We start from the raw sequence: 26,907 nt of genomic DNA on the forward strand, positions 1-26,907 counted from the left end.
ACATATATATATATATATATATATATATATATATATATATACTGAGAACCTACTCTATTTTAAAGACTGTGTAAAGCAGTAAAGGAAATACGCCAGAAACAGTACACCATTGCTATCCTCTGAGAGTTCATAGCTAACCAAAGGTGAATTGTACAAAAGTAAAAAAGCATTGAAAGGAAATTCCAGCAGCCATCCTTTTAGGCTACACCATAGCATTGGGGTGCTCAAGGTTCTTGGGGGAACCATCGAGCAATGTGAGAAGGGAGAGCACCTCACCATCTAGGTGGGTACTGATGGCACTCTCGTGCAATAGTGCTAACACATACACTAATTTTAAATACAGCATGACACGTTCAAGTGGAAATGGCTTAACTGATAAGCGTATTTGTCTCCAGAGAAGACAATGGAATACATTCATCTCCAGGGAGAAAGGGAGGCCAGTTTTTCAGTTTGCCTTCTAACTTTTGAATTTTGTACTATCATATGTATTATCTTGTCCAACAACTACTTTTAAAAAGTAGTGACTTGTAGGACTGTATTGTAAGAATACATTCAGGATTGAATATAAAGACCTGGAAGCTAGCTATGCACAAATGGTCTCTAAAGCCACAGATCAGAGAGCCAAAGTTATCTAAGCAAGGACTGCCCCTTAAGCACTTGCACATTAAGGTAAACAGAGTGAAAGCAGGGACAAGTGGGAAGACGGAATGCCATGTGAAAAGAAGAACCGCATTCAGAAATACAACTAAATGCATCATGGAATGTACCTGGAATAGGGAAATGGAGAGTAAGCGCCCCCATAGATATAGAGGTAAGAGAATGAAGATTTCCTCAGTGTTAGCCAGCAAAATTGTCATATGTTTGTTCGATATGACTGGCAAATTGAGGGAGTAAACCAGATGAGCTGTTATTTTGCCCTTAAGAGCCTGGGAATCCCCAAACTGCAATGTGACTCACCTGGAATCCACCTGAGATTTGTCTAGGGAAAGCCCAGTCCATTGGAATCTAGTTTGAAAAAAATACTGTGGAAAAAAAAAAAAAGAAGAAGAAGAAAGGCTGACTCCAAAAGTCAGATGATGAGACCATCCATGTAACCACTGATAAGGGAAATGATACAGTGGCTGGCCGGGGCTGGCAGTGGGGAGAGGTAGGGGGAACAAGGCTGTTCGAGCAAGGAGATGGACTCACCAGCCTTTTCCAGTCTGCCTATGAGTGTACTATAATCAATTGCCTCTGTACTTCCTCTGTCCTCTCTAAGCAACTTTCTGATGACAGCCTGGGGTCCCCTGCTACTTGCCTACTTGGAAAAAAAAAATGCTCTTCTCAGCCCAAACACACACTCTGCTCTGCAACACTCAAATCTCTTATCATAAATTAATCAATTGGCATTCTGGTTTAGGCTCAGACTCTGAGCCTGATTAACGTGAGCCTGACCCCAAGAGACAGTCACCCAGGCTGCTGACAATTTCAGCTTCTGAGCCAGCAACGGCATTGTCTAGGCTCTGGGCAAATGGAGAATGCCCCCTGTGGGGCCTCGTGCAGCCTGCCAGCAACACCTGTGCCACAGGCCTTACCATCCAACTGCAACAGCATCTGTTTTCTCAGGTCTATTTCATAGCTCGCTCTTGTCATGACAGTCATCGCTCTGTCCTCCACATTTGTTTTAAGGGTGAGCCACTATTTTCTCTTAATCCAATCACTTCATATACTCCATAAGTCACTGTTAAAAGCCAACAGAAAAACCGCCTGGCATAAAGCAATCACAAAAGTCATAAACATACCAATTCTTCATCACTGAATTGACTGTCCTACTCTGACATAGTTGACTGAGCACGACAACAGAAAAGAGAGAATCCCTTGTGGCTTAGAGTAAAGAGAGGAAGTAGGCTATGTTCCCTCCTTCCCTGGTCCCATTCCTTCCCTTCTACCTCTAAGGCAAGTGTCATTCATTTTAGACTGTATAGAGTCCAGATTTACTAAACATACATGTCTACAGATATATAGTAAATATTCCTTTGCTCATTTTAACTTCCATAAATAGTATCATATAAAATTAGGAAGCAGCTATAGCTGCTGGAACAAAGACCAAAATAATGGTGGCTTACATGAGTTTCTTTTTCCTTCACTGAAGAGTCAGAGCATAAGTATTCCTGGGATGAAATGGTGGCTCCCCCACCTCCCTCAATACCCCTCCCTCATCTTCCTGCTCTATCATGTAGAGGGTGCTGCCCTCACCATCAGGCCGATGTGTCAGGCAAAGGGAAATGAGAGAAGAATCAGAGAAGACACTCCCTTTAAGGGCACAGCCTCTAAATTACACACACACACTTCCACTCACATCCTATTAGCCAGGTCCTTGGTCACATGATCATACCTGGCAGCAAGAGAGGCAAGAAAATAAAGTCTTCTTCCTGGGAGATCAATGAACCTTCTAAAATTCTATTATGAGGGGAAAAAATGGAAACCAGATACTGGGGGACAAGCAGCATTTTCTGTTGTATTAACTGAATGAATCTTGCTGCATTTCCCTTTTTTAACCTCCACAATATGTTTTTTGCAGGTTACCGTGTTAGTCTATTTGCATTTCTATAAATGAATACCTGAGACTAGGTAATTTATAAAGGAAAGACGTTTATTTGGCTCATGGTTCTCCAGGCTGTACAGGAAGCATAGTGTCTGCATCTGTCTCTGGGGAGGGCCTCAGACTGCTTACAACCATGGTAGAAGGCGAAGGGGAGCCAGCATGTCACATGGAAAGAGGAAGCAAGTGAGAGATGGGGGAGATGCCAGGTTCTTTAAACAACCAGATCCCATCTGAACTAACAGATCAAGAACTCACTCATTACTGGCAGGGATGGCACCAAGTCATTCATGAGGGATCCACCCCCATGAATCAAAACAGCTCCAACAAAGCCCCACCTCCAACATGAGAGGTCACATTTCAACATGAGATTTGGAGGGGACAAACAATATCCAAACCAAATCAGTATTCACATTGAAACATATGAATTCATTCATGTTCACTGCTGTTCAGTAATACGTTGTGCACGGAGTCTTGTATAAGGGCTCAGTGACAGATTTGCTTTAGAATTTAAGATCAAAATCCTAGATGTGGTGTATTAATATGCCAGTTTATTAAACCATGCCCCTACTGCTAGACACCTGGGTCTTTTAAATACATTACATTTACAAAACGTTTGAGTCACATCTGGGGAAATGTTAAATTCGTCAAATGCCAAATTAGGTATACTCAGGTTATTTTGTTAAGCCTTTAAGGTGCTCTACAGCCAGCCACTTAAAATAGAAACTGACAGTACTGAACTATAGTATACAAGGAGGAAGTAAATCCACGGTCCTCCTAGACTTTCTGTTATTGTAATCAAGCATCACATAGTGCCCTGAGTTTCTTGACAACTGAATCAAAAAAGAAGTATTGTGTGCTACTTAATTCTTATCATCTGATAAGAGGGAATAAACCAGTTAAGAGAAATAAATGTTTGCTTAATCCTATATTATCAGATAAAGCTGTCAGATGGCCTATTATCCAAGGGTCAATGAGCAAAAAAGAATAACATCTTTAACAACCGGTTACATAGAAAACGCACAAGGCAGGCCAGGCACAGTGGCTAAAGCCTGTAATCCAAGCACTTTGGAAGGCCAAGGTGGGTGGATCACCTGAGGTCAGGAGTTCGAGACCAGCCTGGCCAACATGGTGAAACCCCATCTCTACTAAAAATACAAAAAACTAGCTGGGCATAGTGGCAGGCACCTGTAATCCCAGCTCCTTGGGAGGCTGAGATAGGCCAATTTCTTGAACCTGGGAAGCAGAGGTTGCAGTGAGCCAAGATCACGCCACTGCACTCCAACCTAGGCAACAACAGTGAAACTCTGCCTCGAAAAAAAAAAAAAAAAAGAAAGAAAGAAAGAAAAAGAAAAAAGAAAAGAAAATGCACAAGGTTTCTCCAGGAGAATTATTCTTGGTTGACCTTTAACAAGCAGAGGACTTAACATTAAAAGTTTTTTCTGTGAAATGTCAAGTTAGTGCCCTAGGTTCATGTCAACATGCAAGTCCTTTCTAGAAGAGAATATCCATGAGGACCTGACCACTCCAGGAAAGCTGGTCTCCTCCAGAGCTCGGTGACTTCCCTGTAGTTCAGTACTTTCAGGACCACACTATTAGTGACTCTAGTATTTTAGGGGATTTTCGTCTCTCCTCTTAATTAACGCAAGGTTTCAAAACATTTTAGAGAAGTGAAAAGATACTAGTTATTTCTGTGAGTTTTTTTTTCATGACTGTAAAACACCCAAATATAGTATCTTCCTTTTCATTTTTACTCATAGTTGATAGTTATTTTTCCTAAACCACAGTTACAATACTTTACCTCAATATACTACACTCAATGTTTTCTGCTTCTTCCTACAATATCTAAGTAATAGGCCCCAAACAGAAAAAGTACATTTTAGTATGCTAATAGTTTCAAATCAACCAGTGCAGTCCAAGAACTACTTACTGGGCACCCACTTGGTACTAGGGATTTTACTTATTATCTCTTAATTTTCACCACAATTTTATGAGCCAGGGATTATTAACACCACTTTACAGGTAAACAAAACAAAACTGGATCTTCAAGAGTAAGTAACTTGCCTAAGACCACATAGCTGGTAAACTGTAGACGTAGGATTTCAACTTGCATACTTCCAATTCCAAAGCCAGAGTTCTTTCTGCTATTTCCTGATGTCTCTCAAATGACAAGTAAATTATGGATTTTGCTCAGCTTTGTAAATAATATTTGTGCCTACTATGTTGAAGCGCCACACCTTCCCTCAACACAGGATGCTCTATATAATCTAGCCGTAATGAAGCCCCTCCCCAAATCTTATTTCCTGCTGGACTCTACAAGGACCTCATCTCCACCCCAATCTGATTTGACAGGTTTTACTATTGCCTCCTTACTGGTGGACAACACAAATATTTTTTGAGATCCTACTATGTCCCAGGCACTGTTCTAGTGTTTGGAGATACATATCAGTGAACAAAACAAATAGAAATTCCTGCTCTCCTGGAGCTTCATTATATTTCTAATAGGGGAAGAAACATAAGAAACAAAATATGTAGATTACATGGTATGTTAGAATATGGTAGGTGCTACGGCTAAAAATAAGGCAGGGGAAAGGTTAAGGAGTGTAGTGTGGAGTAGAGGATTGTGATTTTAGAAAGAACCAACAGAAATTCTGGAAAAGAAAAACATGATCTTAGCATTTTTATTTCATTTTCAAGTTCAACAGCAGACTAGACACAGTAAAAGAGAGAACTGGCAAACTAGAAGATAAATTTGCTGAAAGAGATTCATTCAGCAAGCAAATTAATACTTATTAATCATGTACTATATAACAGACATTGCACTAGATTTAATTATTCCATCTTGATAAAATTCCTTTTCACTTGGATTACATTCCCAGGTTTAGCCTCAACTCTTTAAGGCCCTACCCAAGCTCCTTATTCACACTGATATCTCATTTCTCTCAATAAGTATCCTGAAAATATTTTTAAAGAATTTTTTAAAAGTATTTATTTATATCACAGATTAGTCCAGTGCTTGAACTATTCTATCTCCCTAACTAGACTGTAAACTCCTTGAGGATCAGACCTAGAGGTAAGATTTCTTTTCTATTTCCACATGTGGAATAGCACAGTACCAAACATACAGTAGGCATTCAATAACCACTTGACTAATAGGGTATATTTATGGGTCCCTATAACTGAACACCTTTTTCTTTATAATGGCTCAGTTATAGTTAGTTCCTGGAAATGGTCACAAAATTGTTAATTAACAAAATTGTTAATACATTACGATTCACTGATCCCAAAAATAGGAATCCAGTGGTATAAGGTTAAGTTCTGGATCTAATCAAATTTTTGTGGATGTGCCCTCATTCTCAGTTAGTTGAAAATGACAAATGTCACAGAGTGTATTTTTCAGTCTTGAGAAGCCTTACACATGGCCTCTGACTTAGAATAGACTTACAATTTTTCCCCTTTAAGATGGTGCAAAAGTGATACACATTCAGTAGAAACCGTACTTTGAGTATCCATACAACCATTCTGTTTTCACTTTCAGTATGGTATTCAATAAATTATTAGCTATTCAACACTTTATTATGAAATAGGCATTGTGTTAGATGATATTGCCCAATGGCAGGCTAATGAAAGTGTTCTGAGCACATTTACGGTCAGCTGGGCTAAGCTATGATGCTTGGTAGGTAAATGTATTAAATGCATTTTCAAATTGCAATATTTTAAACTTATAATGGCTTCATCAGGATATAACTCCATCATAAGTCAAGGAATATCCACACATTACTTAATTTTATTCCTGGCAAAAGTCCTTAAGGTAGGCAGTACACATATAGACAGCCCCTGACTTAGAATAGTAATTTTCTTTTATAAATCAAGATGCTGAAGTCTAGAGATATTAAGTGCTCTGCTCAACTGAAGATGGGTAGTGAAGAGTAAAGCAGTGACTCAGACCTGAGACTTCTGGCTCCCAGTCCAGTGCTCAGATGCATAAACCTAGATGCTTGATATATCATTAAGGGAATAAGTGGTAAGGTGAGCATTTGTGGGGCCTTAGAGGGCTCTGACTCCCAGCAACATTTGGTAAAGATATGTTTATTTTGAGCACGCAAATAGAAACCAGCCAGTTTCTTTATTAAAAAGAGAAGAAACAAACATTGATAAACCAAGAAAGGAATCCCTGTTGCCTGCCTTAATTCAATAAACATTCAGCCACTAGATGCTATGAACCCTGAGACGACTCAGGCAGGATCCTCTTTAGTAAGACCAGAAACTCTAGACAGCACAAATGCTGCAACAGACACAAGTGCTACAAAAGCACAAAGGGGAAGGAATTTCCTTGCCCAAATCTGTTCTCAAATTCCCACTCACTCACCCCCTAAAACACTTTAAATATAGAATCATGAGGACTTTACGCCTATTGTGAAGGTACTGACTCTTTTGGTTTAAAATATTCATTGTAATCATTAGTAAATTGGAGATCTAACGGATTTATAACCAAACAAGAAAGAATGATTCTGTTATCAATAGGCAAATAGTGCCCAAGTGGCTTTAAAATCTTATTTGAAGCTATTTTGATCATAATTCACTTCTTTTCAGTTTAGTTTTGGTTTTTTTTTTGTTAGTTTTTTTTTTTTTCCCCTGTTTCTGATTCTAGTTCCCTGCTGTTTGGGAAAGAGGGAAATCTCCTTGTAACTGAAGTCACGTGGCTTCTGGATAAAGCGAGAACTCTGACCAAAAGGATACGGTTGCCCAGGACAGAAACAAAACAAAAAACCCTAGCTCTGCTTCTCCATCCTGGACACCTGGTCTCATGAGTTATGTCAACACGTGTGCACCAAAATAACTGCATTTTCCTAAAGAAATCGTGGAATAATTGGGAAGGGAGTGTTCCATTCTTGAGTAAGTAATCAGCATTGCAGACAAGAACTACGTCATAAAAAGCAAATTTGCAATTGTGTTACATATTCCTGGAAAATACTCAAAAGGTGCTCCAAGTCCTATAAGATGGACAGATATATTACACATATTAATTATACCAAAGGTCAGTTGACTAGAAATCCTACATTATAACACCAAAATCATCCTGATATTTATGCTAATTTTTCTTCTATTTGTGTAATAAAATGAAGTTTTCAAGAGAAAACTATTGCACAAGAAGCAGTCATCTTCTTAAATGTCCCAATAAATACTGATGTAGGGTCATCTAAATTTTTTTTTTTGAGACACAGTCTGTTCTGTGGCCCAAGCTGGAGTACAGTGGCACAATCTTGGCTCACTGCAACCTCTGCCTCTGGGGTTCAAGTGATTCTCCTGCCTTAGCCTCCTGAGTAGCTGGGATTACGGGCGTGCGCCACTGCACCCGGCTAATTTTTGTTATTTTTAGTAGAGACGGTGCTTCATCATGTTGGCCAGGCTGGTCTCGAATTCCTAACCTCAAGTGATCTGCTCTCCTCAGTCTCCCAAAGTGCTGGGATTACAGGTGTAAACTACTGTGCCCGGCTCAAAATCTTTATTTATTTTGGAAACATACTTTAAATATTTATCCAACTGACTAAAATGGGTTAAACTAAAAACACAAATCCACTTAATATATGAGCATAATAAATAAAATAAAAGAGCATAATAAATAAAAATAATAATTTCAAAAGTTGTTTGAAAAAAACCATAGAAAATAGGCTTAAAACTGTGCTTCTTGTGACAAGAACAAAGTGGAAAACACTGAAACACACATAGATTTCCTACTCTAGCTTAAGGTTTGATAACTCAAAAAAAATTTGTTGGTCTTGTGTTCTTAGAAGAAACCATCTCAGGGTTTTTGTGGAAATTACAGGGAAGGGGCCATGAAGGTCAATAGCTTTAGTAACATTTTTCTTCTAAATGTGAAGGCATTGCATATATAAGTAGCTCTAAGAGAAAACTAAGGACATAATGTTAGTTTGGTTCTATAAGGGCAATTCCAGGAGTGAAAGACTGAAGGCCAAAATAACATGGTCTAATCTGCCATTTCCTGATTGTTTGACTTAAATTATTCTTTGAGAAACTAAGTAATATATTCTTTCAGAACATTCCTCTCTCAAATACCAAACTTTTCAGCCAGACTTCTGACAAGAACAAGATGAACAACAAACATGATTAAGGTCATTATTGAGGACCTCAATAGCTGGTAATGTAAAAGATCTATAGGCTACAGATTCCAGGTATGTTGGTTGTAATTAAACTTGCTATGAAAAATAAATCAAAGATCTTGACTTGCATATTGTTGTCTGCTGAAGAGAAGTTCTATAATCACAAACAAGATTTTCCTCAGAAAGCAACCCTGGTTCTAGGGCTTGAGCAATTATTTGATTCAAGCACAAAAACTTGGTACTACTGGGTAGCACCTCATCACCCCCACATCCTGTCCTTTCCCACTCTTGCCAACTCTACTTCTAAGCATTTTCCTGGTCACCCCCTCTTCTCCTTACTATCATTACTCTGGTTCAAGTTCCCTGACTGGATTTTCTGCAATTGTTTCTTAACTATCCCCGCTGCTTCTCCCCTGATTCCCCAATCATTCCTTCTCCATCAGCCACTGTCATCTGCCCCTACACATAAACACTCATCAAATTCAACTCCTCAGAATTCCCCACATACACCTTGCATCCTCCTCTACCTGGCATTATTGTCCTCCAAGACCTCTCTCACAGCTGTGACAGAGAAGAGAAAAGAAGGGGACCCTAGCTGATGGAACTGATCATCCAAATAACCCCCTAGGATTTGCAAAGCAAAACCACTTGTGTTTTTATACTGCCATGACTGTATCCTGAATTTCCAAAGTAATACCTCTCAAAAAAGTGATAAAGTATCACATGAATGGATGTTAAAGGTAAGGTCTCACAGTACAACAAAATCTAAATTTAAGAACAAATAGACTGAAAAAAGGACTTCAAATCAGCATGCCTACAAAATGATCACCTCTGGTCCATAACAATATTAATAATGATTTACAACATTTTTTCTGACTGCGATTATCTTTTTGAAGATATAATTTGACTTGAGGTGATCTTACAAAATTCCAGGGAATAATTCTTATTCTTAATAAGAATTAGAATTATTAAGTTTAATATAATAGAATAAAAATAATTATTATTCTTAATAAAGTTTAATATAATAGACTGTTGAGATTCAAGTGTTCCAATAGGTATGGTTCTTTCCACTTCTAAAATTAAATCACTTAATGAGAATTGCCAGAAAGAGACTTTATTAGTAATTATCCATAATGGTAGAGAACACACAAGATACGTTTCCACTATTCTATTGTTATCAGCCAGCAGAAGAGTGGAATTTTCAAAGATGCAAATAGCTCCCCTCGATCATATTACCCTGGATAGAAATTAGAGCTGCAAGCTAATAGGAGACTAAGGGACAAGGGCATGCTCCTTTGCCTGTGGTTTCTCTGGCTTCCAAAGCTAGAAGCAAATGATTCTTTTTTTTTTTTTCCAATCCATCCATTAAGCTTCCAAGAAATAAACACGTTTGCTTCAAAATTCAATTTCCTGTGGGGTTATCTTCAGATGCTGCATGGGTTTATTAGAATTAATCGCAACACAGTATGGCTTCCAAAGTGAAGGCTCAGGGTTGAGAAAAGACCCTTCCTATCACACACTGCCACCAACCCACCAAAGGCTATGGGGACTTTCTTGCACCCAATATCTGAGCAATCTTGAGGAAGACAAGCAAGGACCTTGCCTTTTTCAACTTCCATCTAGAGCAGGTAGGGAGGGGTAGCCCATAAATAAGTAAACACGGAGAAAAGATGATTACGTATTGTGCTAAGTGCAGTTAGTGAAGGCAGTCAGCGATGTTTGCTAGCAAGATGCATTTTTTTCCATTTTGCTTCCTACATCTGCAATCAACATATAACTTCATGTTTTGAACTATTAAACACATAAACACTAGAATAAATGTGGGTTTTCTATTCTAGTTCAAGGCTTGATAAGTCAAAAAAATCTATTTTGATGGTCCTGGGCTCTAAGAAAACAGTTTCTCTCTGGTGTGTGTGTGCGTGCATGCATGTGTGCGTGCATGCATATGTGTGTGTGTGTAAGGGTAGGTAGTGGGTACTAGGGTCAACAATAGCCTTAATAGCACATTGGCCCCAAATGCAAAGGTGTTTCACATATAAGTAGCTATGAGTGTGGATTTCAAAACAAAAGCCTTAACTTAGGGTTCTATTATGGTTTAAAATCACCACTGTCTTAATGTTTAAACACCTGTTTAAGTCCTCTTAATAAGAGAGAAATGCCTGTTTATGGCATTTTGTAAATATAAACACAGGGATCCATAGCTTTAAAAAAAACATTTTGTTTCTGTGACAATGTTTGTTAATCTAGCTAATTGAGTTATTTGCAGAAAAATGGAGAATAGAGTGATAGAGTTCTTCATGTACAAGTAGCACTGCTGCTCCATATACCTTAGTTACCTGAATTATTCTAAGGTTATTTGTAAAAACTAAAATTCCATGAGGCAAAGAAGGACTTTTATCAATCACATTTGTGATGTTTGATTTCTGTATTACACATAAATAATTAGACTATTAAAGAAAGTAACCAAATGAGAGATGGGTGTTTAAATATAACATTAAACAGTTGATATAAGAACTCCAAAACTTTATATGACCAAGTTATTTCTTCTTTGTGCCTGCAGGTCATTGTCACACTGGGATTACAATTTATTAGATGCCATACACAAGTTCTATTGTGGGCTCCAGGCAGACATACAGGGAAAACCTCTAGAAGATTCTTCCTTAGCAAGCAGCAGGTAACATTCTGTAATTTTAGGCCACCACACGGAACCAATTGTCACTCACAGCTTCTGTCACAGAGTGGGATGTGTCACGCTTCATTTGGTGCAAAATATGACAATGAAAAAAAACAACAACTTGATCAACCTATTTTAGCAGCCTCTCTTCAGCCAGCAGTGTGAGGAGCTGGAGCGCTGTGACAAAGCATTAGGTTGCTTACAATGCCGACCTAGAAACCAAATCACTGCTTTGAAGCAAGGAATGAAAATCATGATGAAAAAGCTACAGTTGATCTCCCCACATAGCAAAGGAAATATGGACAAAATACAATCATCACCACATATAACAGGTAGACTTCATATAAGGGGTAGTATAATGATTCATGTAATATAAAGCTCATCTTCAAAAAGGAATGATTGGCTTCCTTTGTCATGATTAATGTACCTGGGTGGGGCAGCCTGTGGTGTATTGACCATAAAATTTCTTCAAAAAAAAAAAAAATAAGAAAGAAAAGAAAGTAAAAACACCACCACAAAGCAATGTCTGAATCCCAGAGTCAGCCCCAAATGCATACTCATTGCTCAGACTTTCCTGAGTTTCCTCCCAAAGAAAACGTGCTCACTCTCCTATGGAAAGGCTAAGTAGGAGACTGCAGGAGCATCAAAGCCATGAACCCTGTCAAGGATGCAAAGAGGAGGGGATAGTATACTATCTGACCTCAAGAATTTTGGAGAGTGGGCTGTCTCAGTAGCAAGGGGGGTCAACAGATGTGATATGAGGCCCTAAAACCATAGCACAGGCCTTCCTTGGTATGCAGAACAGTGGTACAAGCCAAAGGGCAGGTGCTATATTCACCCACACAAAGCAAAAGGAATCCATGCTCCCTGGAAACTACCCAGTGATGTCACCCTGTGCAGCTGTAACCTACGTGAGTATTCTGACTGACTCATCAACAATGACATTTTGGCCAGGCACAGTGGCTGACACCTGTAATCCCAGCACTTTGGGAGGCCGAGGCAGGTGGATCACTTCAGGTCAGGAGTTCAAGACCAGCCTGGCCAACACGGTGAAACCCTATCTCTACTAAAAGTACAAAAAATTAGCTAGGTGTGGTGGCACATGCCTGTAATCCCAGTTACCTGGAAGGCTGAGGCAAGAGAATTGCTTGAAGCCAGGAGCAGAGGTTGTAGTGAGCTGAGATCACACCACTGCACTCCAGCCTGGGTAACAGAGTGAGACTCCCTCTCAAAACAACAGCAACAATGACATTTTGAAAATGATTAATTCCATGTCTTTTTTTTGAAGCCATTGCTTTCTTATTGTTAACAATCTCTCATATGAGAATAGCCCGTTGCAGTTAACAAGGTACTTATGAGCCTTACCTCAATTATTCCTCACAAAAGCGCTGTGAGTTAAGCATGATTTTACTAATAAGGAAACAGAAGTTTAGAGAAGTTGAATAGACTACTCAGTAGTTAGTAAATTGTAGACTCAGGGCCCAAGCCCAGATTGTTCCTTATTCTTTCCTCACAATGCTGGTTAATTTGGTTTCTGCAGTGAAGTTACAGGCTGAAATGACATTAAAATTCTATTAAGTTTGGTTTCTGCAGTAGAGGTTTTAAGCTGAAGTGATACTATTAAAATTATAACCTTTTGAAAGATATTTATTGAGTATAAATGTCCTATACCTTAAATATCAAGAAATATTCATTACTGATTACAAGTCAAGAAGTAATACTGAGGGAACCAGAGAATCAAAATACCCACTCATGATACAGCAGTGATAATTCCATTCTAATATTGGACACAATAATGATTTGTTCACAAAACACAACAAAACCCATCAAAAAGGCCATCACTTTAACCAACCTATAATACTGCAATAGAAAATGATTCTGAATCATAATATGAACAGCCTCAATAATCTCATCTTTGTCTTATCAATTTATTAGGTCATTTTAAGACTGTGGAGTTACATTGTCATAGATTTTTAAGATTCCATTTCCTTACTTTTATTTCAAATTATTAATAATGAATGAAAACAAGTCATACAAGCCAAAGAGACTTTTAAACCAAGTTTGTTTTTCATAAGAAAAAAAGGAATCAAATTTTAGTAAAAAGAAAGCATTTCCCAAGCAATGAGTCTCTTAACAGAAAAAGTAAAAGAGCAATGTAATTAAACTTTCCTTCAAAGAAAGGAAAGAAACCTAAATCTGTTATGGTAAATTTGGAAAGATAAATATTTCCTAGTCTCATAATATGTGTTTGTTTTACTAGATACACTTGAATGATGCAAATCTATGAAACAGGGATCTATGGCAATCCAAATTCATCCACTGGAACTCCATCCTTGTTTTTTGTGTCGGTGGAAACACATTCTGGAATTGTAGGTACACATGCTGTCTCATCCAAATAAGAACTGTCTTCATCAGCCAGAAGCTCATCATTCAGTGCATCCAACTCTGCTTCTACGTCATCTTCATCCAGTTCTGGGTTGCCATAACTGCAACTCAGTGCTTCTTGGACTTCATTTGCATCTTCCATCACATCCTCTTCTGGCTGGTCTTGTAAATCCTCATCTGGTCAATTTTCACTTGCATGCCTTCTTCATTTCCTTGTACTCCCAATTTCATAGCATCAACCATGGACTTAGTGTTCTTCAATGACTGAATGGTATAATTGGCTTGTTCCATGTTGAATGACTGCTGGGCAAGATTGTCTTGCTGCTGCTCATACATCCACTTTTACTTTGTAACTTGCAAGGCTTTCCTGCTTGACCATATTCTTTGCAGGACCCTCTCTCATCTTCTTGATCTGATCCTTATATTTCACTAGCTCAGCATCCAATCAAGAAATCTTCTTTGGTGAAACCCCGTCTCTACTAAAAATACAAAAAATTAGCTGGGCATGGTGGCACGTGCCTATAATCCCAGCTACTCAGGAGGCTGAGGCAGGAGAATTGCCTGAACTCAGGAGGCGGAGGTTGCGGTGAGCCGAGATCGCACCATTGCACTCCAGCCTGGGTAACAAGAGTGAAACTCCGTCTCAAAAAAAAAAAAAAAAATCTTCTTGTCAATGGACTCTGCCCTGCTGTCCACGGTGCCAATGCAGTCAGTCAGGCTGGGCAGCGGAGCCTTGGGTTTTACTTTCCTGAAGAATTGGTTCATCTTGAGCAGCCGCAAAGAAACGCAAACACTGGAGCAAAACCAGAAACCACTTACTTCTCATGAGGAAGAATGAGGAAGAGAAGCTATAGGAACCAAAAGAGTTTAGAGCAGGGAGTCTAGAGGCAGACTGCCTGGATTCAAAGCTCAGCTTCACCATTTACTAACCTACATGACCTGGGCAAGTCACTCAACTTCTTTGTGCCTCAATTTTCTCATCAGGAAACTATAAATAGTATTAAGTTGTTGGAAGAATTAAATGAGTTAATATTTATAAAATGTCTGGAATGGGCCAGGAGCCATGGCTCACTCCTGCAATTCTAGCACTTTGGGAGGCCGAGGTTAGGAGTACTGTTTTAGACCAAGGAGGTTGAGGCTGCCGTGAGCCATGATCACACCACTGAACTGCAGCCTGGGTAGCAGAGGAAGACCCTGTCTCAGAAACAAAATAATAAAAGTAAATAAAATAAAACATCTGGAATGGTGCTTGGCATATATAAGCACTGTTAAATTTTGTTATTTAAAATAAAAACTTTAAAAATATTTAAACAGCTAAGAAGAGCCCTTGGCCCCATTCAGACCTCTCACCAGAGCTATAGTTGAAAGTTCTATTCTTCCTTCTTCCCCAGACCATGTGCCAGAACTGCTGACAGGAGTCTCAGTGCCTGTCCTGGAGGCAGATGATTCTCCCTATTCTCACCTTGTCATTGCTGTAACCCCCATTCAGATCCCCCGCATCCCCAACACAAGCCCAGTTAGCCCAGTTTGTAATGCTAACCTTCTATTTCAAGGTGTCAGTGCAGAGGCACAGCTACGGTGATGAGATCAAGCTGGCAACCAGAGTCCCAAGACGCGAACTGGTTTCCATTTAATGCAATATTTACTTAGCTTACACAGGAGAGGAAACATATCAGGGAACCACAGAATCATCTCGATGGGAGGCATGGCAGCTACCCACGTCTACGGCTACTTCTGCCCCTCATCTACACAGGTCAGGTATGACTGCCATGGATGATGGGCAAGATGTTTGTGGATCTTGTTGGTGAAAAAAGCCACAGCCCCTTTTCCTGTCAAACTTCTATACTACCCTCAGGCATGCCAAATGTCCCCATGCCAATTCACAGCTTCCCAATGGAGGGACAGCTCCATGTGACAACCAAGGAAGGCACAACATCCCCCAATTATCTTAACTTTTACTGTTTTCAACGACATAGAGTGTAGGAGGCCAAAGGTCACTCTCAGGTAGGCCTAAATCAGCCCAAGCCTTCTCTCATTAATGCTAATTCACGTTTTAATGGAATGAAGCCTTGTGTCCCAAAAGGGCAATCAAGGTCCCTACAATCTATTCCCTGAATATGTTTCCTGTCTCGTTTCCTACAACTGATCCTCACATACCCTAAAATCAATCACAAGGCCTGCCTCACCCTTTGGCTCACCGTGCACAGTAGTGCTCCATTCAAGAGTGTCAACTTGGGTGCAGAAACCTTTTATTTTCTCTTCCTATCAACTAGTACCCCCAACGCAGTCTCTTAAACACTAAAAATTCAGCAAAACCATAACTGCATTTAAGGAAATAAAGCTGGGTCACAATTACTCTGGTACAGTGCCTTGGAATCTTAACAGTTCCAATGTCTGGATGACAGTGATCCTTATACACATGAAATGTTAAAGACCACAAGCCTCCTCCAAACCACTCTCTTGATTCCACAGGCAGAGGAAGATACCCCAGAGGGATCATAAAGCTAATTTCTTAACAACTCTCTTTGCATAATGTTCCCATAGCCATCCTTGTGAGGCCTGTGTTCCTGTACAGCAAATAGTCAGCAAATGCTTGCGTAGCCAACATACAACCTAGTCTTGTGAAAATTGTGATTGCGCTTGAGTCTTTTCATGGAAATATTTAAATCTGTATTTAATGCCAAAATAAACACAAAGGACCAGACGATACATATTAGGGATATCCCAAAGTTTGACTTAGGCAAAAATCATCTCTGATCTTCAGAAGTAACTGAACGTCTCCTGCAACATCATTTTCGGTATCCCTTAATTGTTAGTGACCAATTATCACATAACAATCTGAGTAATATAAACAAAGTGTACGATTTGTATTTCTTAAGTCTATGTATAAGTTGGAGTAAAAATTCTATTAATCTCGAGAGACATATTTATTATTGTAAGAAGAAAATACCAATTAATGACTGTGAGAGCTGTTAACTAGTTAACCTATCAAGAATGTATTAAGATAAGCACAAAAAGCACAAACCATAAAGGAAAAAATAATCGATAAACTGGACTTTGTCAAAAACTTAAAATTTCTGTTCTTCAAAAAACACAGTTCAGGAAATGAAAAGGCCACAGATAGGTAGAAAATATTGCATAAAACTTATCTGATAAAGGATTGGTATCCAGAAAATATAAAATACATAATTCAGACAAAACATTTTAAATGGGCAAACAAATAAAAACAGACTTCAAAGAGGATCTCTGGATGGCAAATGAGCATGAGAAAAGGTACTCAACATTGTTAGTCCATAGGGAAATGCAAATTAAAACGAGATACCATTTCGCACTAGAATGGATAAAACTTTAAATTCCTAAATAACAAAAGTTGGTAAGGGTGTGGAAAAACTGAAAAGCTTATACATTGCTGCTGGAAATGAAAAATGTTCAGATCCTTTTAAACTGATTGCCAGGTTTTTAAAGTTAAACATACACTTACCACGCAACCCAGGAATCTCATCTTGGGTATTTATTTCAAAAGAAATAAAAACACATGCCCACACAAAGACATGTAAGCAAATGTTCACAGCAGCTTTATTTATAATACCTCATAACTAAAAACAACCCAAATGTTCAATGAATGGTGAATATATAAGTAAACTGTTATATATCCAGACAATGGACTACTACTCAGTAACAAAAAAAGGAACAAGCTATTGATCCACATTACATCACGGATAAATCGCAATAGCATTATGCTAGGTGAAAGAAGCAAGAAACAAAAGGTTATCTAATACATGATGTTCTAAAAATGGCAAAACTATAGAGACAGAAAGCAGATCAGTAATTGCCAAGAGCTAGGGTAGGAGAAGGGCATGTTCCGAAAAAGCAGATGAGGACTTTCCAGGGGGACAGAAATGTTCTACTATCTTGATTTTGGTGGTGGTTACACAAGTGTATGCAGTGTCAAAACTACTGAGCTGTATATTTTTAAAAATGAATTTTGTTGTATGTAAATTATACCTCAATAAACCTGGCTTTTAAAAAGGGAAATATTAAAAAAATAGGTAAACAGTCAGTGAATATTTGTTGAGTGAATTAATGAATGAAGAATACAACAGTTAAATAACTTAAGGAAAAACAATATATTTGGTTAAACTAATAAATACCTAAAGAAGTAACAATACAAGATAGAATAATAGATATTAGATTATAACATAATTCTAGTCTTTGTAGAATTGTTTGGTGCATTAATACTTATAACATTGCAAAACAAACTTTTAGAGTTGCATTTAATTTCTAGTTATCTCTTTGGTATTACACACATACAATCTAGTCACATGCAATCTAGCAACTGATGGTGCCGAGAAATTATCTCTTGCTGGCCTGGTGTGGTGGCTCATGCCTGTAATCCCAGCACTTTGGGAGGCCAAGATGGGTGGATCACCTGAAGTCAGGAGCTCAAGATCAGCCTGACCAACATGGTGAAACTCCATCTCTATTAAAAATACAAAATTAGCTGGGTGTGGTGGTGGGTGCCTGTAATCCCAGCTACTCGGGAGGCTGAGGCAGGAGAATTGCTTGAACCCAGGAGGCGGAGGTTGCATTGAGCCAAGATCACGCCACTGCACTCCAGCCTGGGTGACAGAGCAAGACTCCAAAAAAAAAAAAAAGAAGAGAGGGAGGGAAGGAATTATCTCTTGCTTTCAATGTCAAACTTTAAAAATATGGCTCCTGAAATTTTTAATAAAATTGTGATAATAATATATTTCTGAATAAAATTTCAGATTAATTAACTCGGGGGTTTATTCTAAGTTGGTGATATTTTGGTTTGGTCTTAGATAAGTATTTATTTTTAACACTTGCCATTCAACCTTTAGATAAAATAGTTATCCAGTAGCTAATCTGTTAACTTTCAGCATTTCAAGTTCTGGTTCATGCTCAGCCCAGCTCCACTAAACCAAAATACAATCTGGGGTTCAGCCTTCATACCCTTTAATTACTTATGATAAACTCACCATTATATCCAACATTTACACTAGAAATCCTAATCCATCTTCACTACATTGATTTCTCAAACTAATTTTCAAGATAACTTATTACAAGACAGAAATACATTAAGAAGCACTTGACAATTTTCAGAAAATATCCTGGGCTATGAAAATGAGAGTAAAAAAATGGAAAAAATGGAGCTAAGCAAACTCTCCCGCAAAAAACAAAATGGGCTGGGCGTGGTGGCTCCTGTAATTCCAACACTTTAGGAGGCCGAGGTGGGCGGATCACAAGGTCAGGAGTTCGAGATCAGCCTGGCCAACATGGTGAAACCCTGTCTCTACTAAAAATACAAAAATTAGCTGGGTGTGGTGGCAGGCACCTGTAATCCTAGCTACTGGGGAGGCTGAGACAGGAGAATCACTTGAATCCGGAGGTGGAGGTTGCAGTGAGCCAAGACTGCACCATTGCACTCCAGCCTGGGTGACAGAGTGAGACTCCATCTCAAAAATAAAAATAAAAATAAAATAAAGGAAATCCAGAACAACAATACAGTTTAAAGATATAATGGATGAAGCTGGGTGTGGTGGCTCATGGTTGTAATTCCATCACTTTGGGAGGCCAAGGCAGGAGGATCGCCAGAGCTCAGGAGTTCAAGACCGCCCTGGGAAACAAAGTGAGACCTGGTGTCCTCAAAAATTGAACAAAATTAGCTGTACAGAGTGGTGCATGCCTGTAGTCCCAGATACTCGGGAGGCTGAGGTGGGAGAACTGCTTGAGTCCAGGAGGTCAATGATGCAGTGAGCTCAGATCACATCACTGCACTCCAGCCTGGGTGACAGAGCAAGACTCTGTCTCAAAAAAAAAAAAAAAAAAAGAAAAGAAAAAGAAAAAGAAAAAGAAAAGAAAAGGAAGAAAAGGTTTCATTTATAATAGTACCGAAAATACAAAATGTACAAAACTTAAGTGGAAAACTCAAAACCACTCCAGAAGAACACAAAAGGCTTTAAGCAATGGAAAGCCAGAAGAGGTCTCTGAATAGGAAGAGTCAACATCATAAAAACGATTCTCCTACCTCAATTCATAAATCCAACGCTATCCAATGAAAGTACCAATAGGCATTTGGACAGAAACCAGGTAAGCTAATTTTAAAAGAGTCATACACAAAACTAAACAAACAAGAAGAACCAGGAAAACTCGGGGGTGGGGGGGGCGAGCAATGAGAAAGCACTAGCTTTACCAGATTTTAAAATATGCTCTAAGGTCCGTAATCACTGGTACTGTAGTATTAATGCATGAACAGAGAAATACCAATGGACCAGAACAGAAAGTCCAAAAATACATACAGGTAGTCAGTGGATGAGGCATCTCAAATCAGTGGGATCAATATGGACATTTTATCACTGGTGTTGGGACAATTTGGTAGCTATTTGCTGGGGAATATCTTTCTAATGATAAAGTCCAGGCATCTTTTAAAAAAAACGGTGGCCAAGCACAGGTGCTCATGCCTGTAATCTCAGCACTTTGGGAGGCTGAGGCAGGTGGACCACCTGAGGTTGGTGTAAAGTTTATTCTCTGAAGATAAACACCGAGTAAAAAACGAGGAAAGTGAAGCCAGCACAAGAAAATTAGATGCCAATTCCAATCTATTTTAGCTCCCGGGTGAGATTCCGCAGTCCTTGGGAGAGAGGCCAGGGAAGTCGCGCTGCTTCCACCCAGGAGTGGGGTTTTATAGGTAGTGAAGGCATTTGATTGGATTTGGGGAGACAGGATGTGGACAGCGGGAGCTACTATTGGTAGGGAGGTGGGACTTCCTATGAGCGGGAGGTGGGACTTCCTGTGAGCGGGCTAGGTGCTGAATGCAGAGGGGATTTCCAAGGGAGGGGTTAGGTGTCCAGTGCAAAGGGGATTTCCAAGGCAGAGCTAGATGATTGGCATCCTAGTGTAGAGGGGATTTCCAAGGTGGGGCTAGATGATTGACATATTCTAATTTTCAAGCGGGGCGGGAGATGGGCGTGTCTGAACGCTCGGCGAGGCAACCAGCCTTACAGTTGGGAGTTCAAGATGAGCCTGACCAACATGGAGAAACGCTTTCCCTACTAAAAATACAAATTAGCAGGGTATAATGGTGCATGCCTGTAATCCCAGTTACAAAGGAAGAAAATAAAATAAAATAAAATAAAATGATGCTACGACATCATTCCCTCATACGCAGAAAAATCCAAAAGTTTGGCCAGGTGCAGTGGCTCACACCTGTAATCCCAGCACTTTGGGAGGCTGAAGTGGGAGTATCACCTGAGGTCAGGAGTTGGAGACCATCCTGGCCAACATGGTGAAACCCCCATCTCTACTAAAAATACAAAAATTAGCCAGGCATGGGGGTATGCACCTGTAATCCCAGCTGCTCGGGAGACTGAAGCAGGAGAATCGCTTGAACCAGGGAGGGGGAGGTTGCAGTGAGCTGAGATTGCACCACTGCACTCCAGCCTGGGAGACAGGGTGAGACTCGTCTCAAGAAAAAAAAAAAAAAAAAAAAATCCGTAAGTTTGATAACACACCCTGTTGGCAAAACGGTGGGGAAATAGGCACTTTCATACATGTGGACAAAGTGAAAACGATATAACTTCTAATGAGAAGAAGCTGGTAATCTCATCTAAAACTGCAAATGCATTTACCTTGTAATCTAACAGTCCCACTCCCAGGAATCTGTTCTACAAATACACCCACACATATGTAAGATGCTCAAAGTTTCCCGATGCAGCATTGTTTGCTTACTATAAGAAACAACCCCTAGGGCCCACCAACAAAAGACTAAATTATGGTACATCCACACAATAGAATACTACGCAGTTACGAAAGAAAAGAATGAGGAATGCCTCTTTGTACTAATATGGCAAAATCTCTTGGACAAATTAAATGAAAAACACAAAGTGCAGTACAGGACACATGGTGTATACTCTCTTTTGTCAGAGAAAAGGTGGAAATTAGCACATATATTTGTATTTGCTTTTATTTATGTAAAGAAAAACTGAAATTACAAACAACTAAGAAAAGTGGTTACTACAATGTCAAGGAGAAATGGAAAGATGAGGGTGAGGTATACCTTTTCAATCTGTCCCTTTTAAACTTGCTTTTTTTGTCAACCATATAAATGTATTAACTACTCAAAATTTTTAAAATATTGTCAAAAAAGACTCAGGAAGTACAAAAATAGGCAAGACTAAACAATACACTATTAAGAGCTATATACATGTTACAAACCTGAAAAAGACTATTTGCTGCTATCCATAGCAAAGGATTTGTTGCTAGCAGATTTGCCACACAAGAAATACTAAAGGAAGTCTTTTAAGCTAAAAGGAAATAACACTAGACAATGACTCAAGGCCAAAGAAATTAAGAGCACTGGAAAATGTAAATATATGAGTAACTATAAAAAACCATATACATATATACATTTTTCTCTTCTCCAAACTCTTAAAAAGACATAAAACTGAATTAAACAATAATTACAATGCTGTATTGTTAGGGATGTAGCATATACAGATTATACATATTTTATGGTACTAGCATGATAAAGGGATACAGTAATGGAGCTAGAATTAAAGAGAATTTCAGTGTTTTACTGGAATTAAATTAGCATCGTACTAAAGTAGATTGAGATTAAGTTAAAATGACTATTGCAATCCCTAGAGCAACCACTATGAAACTCACTCAAAAATATAGTGGAAAAAACACAAAGGAATTCAAATGGTAAACTAGTACTATCTCTCTCACGCACATGCAGGCAGTGAAAAAGAAACAAAGAATCAAAACTTACATTAAATGTATAGAAAATAACAGCAAACTTGCAGATATAAATCCAACCATATAAATAATTACATTAAATGGGACTGGACTAAACACTGCAATCAAAAGGCAGCAATTGTCACACTGGGGAAAAACCCGAGATTCAACTTTATGCTATCTAAAAGAGGCACATTTTAGGCCAGGCACGGTGGCTCATGCCTGTAATCCCAGCACTTTGGGAGGCCAAGGCAGGCAGATCACAAGGTCAGGAGTTCGAGACCAGCCTGGCCAATATGGTGAAACCCTGTCTCTACTAAAAAATACAAAAAATTGGCCGGGTGTGGTGACCGTGCCTGTAATCCCACCTACTCAGGAGGCTGAGGCGGGAGAATCGCTTGAACTTAGGAGGCAGAGGTTGCAGTGAGCCAAGATTGTGCCACTGCACTCCAGCGTGGGCAACAGAGTAAGACTCTGTCTCAAAAAGAAAAAAAGTGGCACATTTTAGATTAGGGTTTCTCAACCTTAGCACCACTGAAATTTCAGGCTGGATAATCCTTTGTTGTAAGGGCTCTCCTGTGCATCATAGAATATTTAGTAGCATCTCTGGCCTTTATTCATTAGATGTCAGTAGCTGCCATGCAGGTGTGACAACCAAAAATTTTTCCAGCTATTGCCAAATGTCACAAGGGGGCTAAACTGCCCAGTTGAGAACCACTACTATAGATCAAAACACACACACACACACACACACACACACACACACACACACACACACATTGAAAGTAAAAGGATTGGAAAACATGCCAGGTAACACCAATCATCAAAGCATTAGAGTAACTACACTTACATCAGATGAAACAGACTTCAGACAATAAATATTATAGACAGATCCTTCACGTCATCAGGAAGATATAAAAATTATTAAAGTAGACACATCTAAAAACGGAGTACCAAATCACTGAAGCAACAATGAACAGACATTAACATTTTAGTCTTTGTTTATCTGGGAATGTCATGATTTCACACTTATTTTTTAATGTAAATCTTCATTACTTTTGTTCCTTTGATTGCTGGCAGGTCTATTATGCTCCCTGTGCTGGCAGGGACCTGATGAGTTATTAAGGTTCTGGAAGCCTTCAGGTGGCTGAGACTCTTCTACAAGAAATGGCCAAACTGGCCACAGTCATTCTTTTGCATCACTACACTTAATTGTTTTGTAAAAAAACAGTTTTATTGAGTTATAATTCACATCCCATAAAATTCACTTGATTTAAGTATACAATTCAATGATTTTTAGTAAATTTACCAAGTTATGCAACCATCAACACAATCACTCCAATAATCCCTGGTATCCATTAACAGTAATTAACTGTTTTCTACCTCCAGTCCCCAGCAACCATTAATTTACTTTGTTTCCACATATTTGCATTTTCTAAATATTTCATATAAATGGAACCACATAGTGGCTGATCTTCTGTACGTGACTTCTTTCATTTAGCATAATGTATCTATGTCTTTATATTTAAAGTGGGCTTTTTTGTAAACAACATATAAATTGTATCTTCTTGTTTTAATCCAGTTTGATAATCTCTGTCTCTTAGATGATTCACATTTTCACATTTAAAGCAACTACTGATACGGAGGGTCAAAATATACTATCTTGTTAGTTGTTTTCTATTTGTTCAATTTGTTCCTTTTTCCTCTTTTTCTGCTTTCTCTGGGTTTCATTCAGAATTTTTTATTATTGAATTTACCAACTCTATTGACTTATTATTTGTACCTCTTTTTTAACTTTTTAAATGGTTATCCTAGGGTTTATAATACGTTTTTAAATAATCTGAGTTCAAATAATATAGCTACTTCACAAGGAGCATAGGACCTTATAACCGTATTTTACCAATTCCTCCCTCCCATCTTTGTGCCATTGTTGTCATACATTTCACTTTTACATATGCTGTGAACACACAACACATTGTTACAAATTTTATTTTAAATAATTGCTTATTTTTAGAACAATTAAATTTTTAAAAGTTTTATCTTCATTTATTTCATTTCTGATATTCTTTGATTCTTTTTGTAGGTCCAGTTTTCCAAACTGTATCATCTTTTTTCTGAATTTCAACATTTCTTGTAAAGTGAGTCAGCTGGTAATAAATGCCCTCAGCTTTTGTCTCAAAAAGTCTTTTTTTTCTTCTTCATTGGTGAAGAATATTTTCACTGGATATAGAATTCTGGGTTGAAAATTTCTTCTGTCAATACTTGAAAGAAGCCACCCCACTGTCTTCTTGCTTGCCTCAGTGGTCTTTTACTGAATGGTCTTTTATTTGCATGGTCTTTCTCTGAAAAGACTGTGGTTATTTCTTACCCTTTTCCTCTGTATATAGTGCTTCCTCCCTCACTCCTCCCTCTGTCCCCTCCCTGCACCCAGACACCTTGTCTTTGGTTTTAAGCAGTACAAATGTGACATGCCTGGGTATCTGTTTGTTGTTTTGGTATTATCTTGCTTGATATTCTCTAAAGTTCTTGGATCTGTGGTTTGGCATTTGTCACTAATTTTGGAAAACTCTTAGCTATTATTCTTCTAATATTTCTGTCCCATTCTCATTCTCTCACTTCCTCCCAAAATTCCAATTATGTAAATGTTAGACCATTCGAAATTGTTACTCTTCTCTTGGATATTCTATTCTAATTATTTCACTCTTTGCCTTCCAGTATCTTTAAGTTCATTGACTCTTACAGTCCACTGAAAGTATTCTTCATTTGTTCCTGTATTTTTTTTTCTAGCATTTCCATTTGATTTCTTTCTTTTATTTTCCATCTCTGTCCTAAAATTACTTATCTAATCTTGCATGTTATCTATTTTTTCCATTAGAACTTCAAAAAGATTAGCCATAGTTTTTTTAAAACTCTAATAGTTTCAACATCTGTGTCATACACGAGCCTGATTCTGGTGATCACTTTCTCTCTTGCCTTTTCTTGCCTTTTTGGTCTTGTAATTTATTTCTGATGGTCAGACATTTTACATTAAAATGGTACTGAGGTAAACATTTTTTATACTTGAAGATGAGTATGCTTCTTTTCTGATAGGCCTTTAGCATTTGAGGTTTGTATTAATATAATCAGGAGGTGGGCTAGGTTTGAAGATGATTGTTTCCATGGTTACGCTCAGGGCCTCAAAAGCGTTCAAATACCTGTACTAATACCTTGTTTTTATGGCATTGGTAATTTGCCACAAGGTTTTTCTTACTGTCTTCCTCTCCATACTTGACTTTGAGGTTTCTGTACTGCTCCCCAGAGAGAATCTCTCTCCTGCAGCTCCCCAAGCCTTATTCCGTTGTTGGTTTTTTGTTTGTTTGTTTGTTTTTTGTTTTTTGTTTTTTTTTTGAGATGGAGTTTCGCTCTTGTTACCCAGGCTGGAGTGCAATGGCGCGATCTCGGCTCACCGCAACCTCCGCCTCCTGGGTTCAGGCAATTCTCCTGCCTCAGCCTCCTGAGTAGCTGGAACTACAGGCACGCGCCACCATGCCAATTTTTTGTATTTTTAGTAGAGACGGGGTTTCACCATGTTGACCAGGATGGTCTCGATCTCTTGACCTCGTGATCCACCCGCCTCAGCCTCCCAAAGTGCTGGAATTACAGCTGGAGCCACCGCGCCCGGCTTGTCCGTTGTTATTTTTATTTGATGCTTGTTAGCTTTGTAGTAGGGAGGTGGGGAATGCAGATATTCTCTAATATTCTGATTAATTTGCAATATTCTGCAGATGCTGTGAACCTGGGTCTTGGGGTTGTGGCCTTCACAAGCATTCCTGATTCTCCTCCAAACACAATGCCAGGCCTACCAGGCATTCATTTCCTTTCCCAAGAATAATTTCTTTCTTTTTCCTCTTCTTCCCCAGTTACAATGGGTTTCCACAAGTACCCTCACATTCTGTTACCTTATTCCTGCAGATTAAGACTTTTGTTCCTTAGGGAGATGGAGAGATACCTAGGCAGATTTTGGCAGTGCCTGCTGTTCTTCTACTCCAGCTAAGACATGGGGAAAACTTTCTCAGGATTCTCCCTGATCTTCCCTGTGAGTACCTGGCAGGAATCCTGGAGGGAAGGCCTATAAGAGGGTGAGAAAACCCTATATCTGTGGCCCCCAACTTTGAGCAATTCACTAAAAATTTCTAGTTTAATCTTACTGGCTTCTATGCCATTCAACAGTATCTGCCCCAGCTAAGCAAATGTTCAGGTCCTGTTTCTTTCTGCAGTGGTACCTGTCTCTCTTCTGATTTCGGGTTAATCATTTGCCCTGAAATCTCCATTTCTTTCGTAGATTCAAGAAAAGTCATTAATTTTCTATATATCCAGCTTTTTCTTGTTGTAAAGATGATAGCTCTGTA

General features: G+C 38.8%; 1 protein-coding gene and 1 pseudogene across 2 annotated transcripts in view; both read right to left on the bottom strand.

Annotated features, from left to right (window-relative positions):
• Positions 1–26,907, bottom strand: part of SLC9A7 (solute carrier family 9 member A7) — a 142,820-nt gene that overhangs the window by 94,327 nt on the left and 21,586 nt on the right. The window lies entirely within an intron of this gene.
• Positions 54–21,256, bottom strand: LOC101040735 (charged multivesicular body protein 5-like; annotated as a pseudogene).

This window comes from Saimiri boliviensis, chromosome X (genome assembly GCF_048565385.1).
Source record: "Saimiri boliviensis isolate mSaiBol1 chromosome X, mSaiBol1.pri, whole genome shotgun sequence".
In the NCBI taxonomy this organism is placed as follows: Eukaryota; Metazoa; Chordata; class Mammalia; order Primates; family Cebidae; genus Saimiri; species Saimiri boliviensis.